The sequence below is a fragment of the Momordica charantia genome (assembly GCF_013281855.1).
Source record: "Momordica charantia cultivar OHB3-1 chromosome 6 unlocalized genomic scaffold, Mcharantia_2.0 BLBB01000006.1, whole genome shotgun sequence".
NCBI lineage: Eukaryota > Viridiplantae > Streptophyta > Magnoliopsida > Cucurbitales > Cucurbitaceae > Momordica > Momordica charantia.
The window spans coordinates 14,351,426-14,355,490 of NW_028275164.1; the positions used below are offsets into that span (position 1 = coordinate 14,351,426).

Here is a 4,065-nt window from a genome sequence, read left to right on the forward strand (position 1 = left end):
CCACAAAGGAACCGTAGACAAGAATTATGGGATTTCATGGAGTCAATCACTCCTACAAATTCTGAGCCTTGGCTTTTACTAGGGGATTTCAATGAAATTCTAATGGAAGAGGAAACATTAGGTGGGGCAACTTTTAACCCAAGTTTAGCCATTCCTTTTATGAACATGTACATGATGAATAGATGTTAGTTGATGGACCTGGGAAGTTGGGACCTAAATTTACTTGGAGAGGTCCGATTTTCCCAGGTTATAGATGGGTTTTCGAAAGGTTGGACTGGTGTCTAGCAAATTCGAATTGGTGGTTAGCCTTTCCAGAATCCTCAGTCCGAGTTTTACCGCGGATCAAATCAGACCACCACCCTATTCTGCTAGACACGTCTAGTTTTTGTGTTGTTCCTCGAATACAAAGGCCTTTTAGGTTTTTGGCAGCTTGGAAAACACATAGTTTGTTTAAGAGTTTCCTTAGAAATTATTGGTCTACATTAGAATAATTGCCAATTTGTCTCGAAATAGCCCAAAGCAAATTGACTATTTTGCATAAAGAGGTTTTTCATAGCATTATGAAAATAAATAAATCTATCTTAGTAAGGCTGGCTGGTATCCAAAGAGTAATCTCTCAGAACCGCAATTCCTTTCTTTTCAAGCTAGAGAACAACCTAAGTAATGAACTTGACTTAATACTCCTTTAGGAAGAATTGTAACGCCCCGCGTTACTCAGGTTAGCTTGCCCCGAGTTCCGGGAAATTTTATAACAAAATGGATTTTATTTATTGATTTATTGATTTATTTCATTTTTTATTGATTTATTTTATTTGATTTATCAGTGATCTTTATTTAATTTTAGTGTGGCATCTCGGCTAGTGTGTATTGTTACAGATTTAGTGGTGAGTTAGTAGCGTGTAGTATTTATTAAGTTATGTTTATTACGGATTCCGCTATGTGGCACTTGCTCTGGGCCATTGGATCAACTACGAAATTATATTATTGGTTTTGTTAACAAGGTGTGATTGGGTAAATGGGCCTTAAACAAAAGAAACTAGCCCAAGTGGGTTTATGTTGCAAAACAAAAGGAAAAGGGGATTTTAAAAAAAAACAACCCTAGCCCATCTTGTTCTCCTTCCTCATCTTCTTCCACCCTCCCCTTTCGTTTGAAGCCGCCAGCCCCCCATCCGGATTTCTTTCTCCGACGAAGCAGTACCGACGAAGGGACAGCAGCAAGCGCGGGCGTCGGCAGCAGCAGGTGCGGCGTCGGGCAGCAGCAGCGCGGCATTGGGCAGCGGCAGCGCGCGACGGGCAGCAGTGGTGTGCGACGGGCAGCGGCGGCGCGTGGTGTTGGGCAGCGGCAGACGGCGGCAGCGTGCGACAGACAGCGGCGGCGTGTGATGTTCAGGCTGCTGCAGGCGGCATCGATACACGTGAGGCTGTTTTCGCGGCATCCCTTCTCCGATCCAACGAGCCTAACAACCTCGAATAGCTTAGATCCGTGAAACCCGGTAACTTTTCTTTGACCCCATTTATTCGAAGTTAGATTTGGATTACCCACATCCAAATGAAACCGATTTGGAATACCCACACCTAAGCGAAATTGTTTTGTAGTAACGGACATCAAAACGAAGTGATTGGAGGTCGTTTTGGGCACTTTTCGCTGCTGCAAAAATGTGGACAGCAGTGTTTTGGTGGTGTTCGGCGATTATCTTCATCCGTTCGAAGCCCGATTTACGCTACTCACACCTTTGCAAGCTAGATCTAATTTACCCACACCTACACGAAGTCGTTTTGCGGTAATGAGCCTTTTGAACCCTCGTAGAGTCGTTTTTCAAAGGCTGAACAGTACATTTAAATTGCTGTATTTTTCTGTTTTTGGTGCTTAGGTGTGAGATCGACGCAAACTTAAAGACGTGGTTGTGTAAGTAGCACCAGGGGGCGAGTGTGTGCATTAATTAGCGTTAACGGAATGGTTTTGATGCTGTTTTTCTTGTTAAAAATAATTTAATTGAGCACGTAGGGATTGTTAGTTTTGATTTTTGTCGTCTTTCTATTATCGAACACTTCTGAGGAAACATGCTTCCTGTTTTTTTATATTGATGTAGGTGACTAGTAGGTTCTGAATGGTTGTAGTTAGAAGTAACTGGCTCATGACGTTTTGCAAATGTGATGTAAATGAAATGCTCGCGTTGTTAAACTGATAATTTAGTTTATATTGTTCTGGTTGCGAGTTGTAGATGTATTTTGTTCATTACGAGGAAAAGCATGCTTGTGAACGGTGCAGTGGTTTAGAATGTGGGAAACTTACCTGTAGGTGGTCATGGGAGGGTTAGTGACGTGGTGAAGGGTGAAGGGTAAAGGGACGGGTTGATAGTCCGTTAACTATGGGTTCTGACCTGAAAATGCATATAAATCGCTTGGAGGTTCAAAGCCTTGAGTAGTGGCCTTGGGAATAAATGACAAGGCCGAACGTCAAACTTCTGTAAACGAGTATTGGGGCCTTGGGGATAAATGTCAAGGACCAATACGCTGGGAAGTCATCGGTACCTTGGGGATAAACGGCAAGGACCGGTGCACAGTTCAGGCCTTGGTAATAAATGGCAAGGCCGAACGTCAAGCTTATGTAGAGGAATATTGAGGCCTTGGGGATAAATATCAAAGGCCAATGCGACTCGAGGAGTTAGGCTTAAGGGATAAAAGTAGAGTGGTGCTTGCGAAGTAGTGGTGCTAGGCCTTGGGAATAAATGGCAAGGTCGAACATCAAGTACTGTAAAAGGAGAGGGCACGGTAACTTGGGAATAAATGTCAAGAGCCGTCATGCCTCGAGAAGTTAAGGGGGGTGCAGAGGAAGGTTTAGTACTATGAGACAAGGGCTAGTGAATCATGGGTTGTGGTCTTGGTAGTTTCGACGCTTGGTTGTTGTATGTAAATGTCAAGTTATTTGTTCACTATCTCTCACTGCTTATTTGATTGCCTTGCTATTGTTTTGTTCTAAATGTCAAGTTATTTGTTCGCTATCTCTCACTGCTCATTTGATTGCCTTGCTATTGTTTTGTTCTTTATGTCGTGATTGTGAGCATGATTTTTGTGCGAGTTAGGAAGTGCTACTTACGGAGTACCTTATGTACTCACCCCCCTTTGTACCCTTATATGTTTTCAGGTGTGAACGGGGTCGACCGCGGTGATGACGTGGAGAGGGCTTGACCGAGGAAGGATCACTAGCTTAGTTAGTGAGGATAGAGGGAAGGGTTGTTGGGTACGAGTAGCATTGAGATTTATGTTATTGCTAGGTGTGAACCGCGGAGGAAATTTTGTATTCTTTAGAACTACTTTATTTGTTATGGATGTTGCTGGTAAACGCGTCGTTGTTGTCGTTGGAGTTTAGGTGTACGGTTGTTTTTATTTATTTAAGAATTTTTGCCACTGAGGCGAATATGAGATGTTGTTGTTTTTAAATTGCCCACGGAGGGTGAAGTCCTGACAGTTTATGACATTTATATTTCTGATAAAACGTATGGGAGTCGAAGCTTTATTCCATTTAAATTATTTTCCCAGGGAGTTGCTTATCTCGTGTTTAGAGTTAAGGTTAGCCAGTTGAATTATTTAGCGTTGCCTAGGATGTTATATAAAATCCTGGGGCGTTACAAGAATTAACATAGTTCAGACGGTCTAGACGGTTTTCACGCAATCTTTTACCAACAAAATTGGGACATAGTTGCCCCTACTGTAGTGAGTTTTGGAAAAAGTATCTTGGAAAATGGTAGATCGATTGATATTGTGAATGCCACATTTTTGGTCCTTATTCCAAAGGTGGAACAACCAGAATCGATTTTTCAATCCATACCCATTAACTTATGCAACATTTCATATAAGCTCATTACTAATATTATTGTGTTATGGCTTAGGGATTACTTAGGAGATATCGTTTCCCCTAACTAAACTAGCTTTGTTCTAGGGAGACATATTCAGAACAATATCGTTATTGCTCAGGAATTGATTCACATTATGGATAAGACTTAAAAGAAGGAAAAGCTTCACGGTAGTTAAAGTGGATTTGGAGAAAGCCTATGATAGAATATT

At 41.9% G+C, this 4,065-nt stretch overlaps 1 long non-coding RNA gene across 1 annotated transcript; it reads left to right on the forward strand.

Annotated features, from left to right (window-relative positions):
- The first annotated feature begins 955 nt into the window (after positions 1-955).
- LOC148210742 (uncharacterized) lies at positions 956-3,420 on the forward strand. The gene is made up of 4 exons (XR_015791840.1): positions 956-1,493; positions 1,597-1,781; positions 1,872-1,906; positions 3,146-3,420. It is a non-coding gene; the product is annotated as an uncharacterized LOC148210742 (long non-coding RNA).
- Positions 3,421-4,065: the final 645 nt, after the last annotated feature.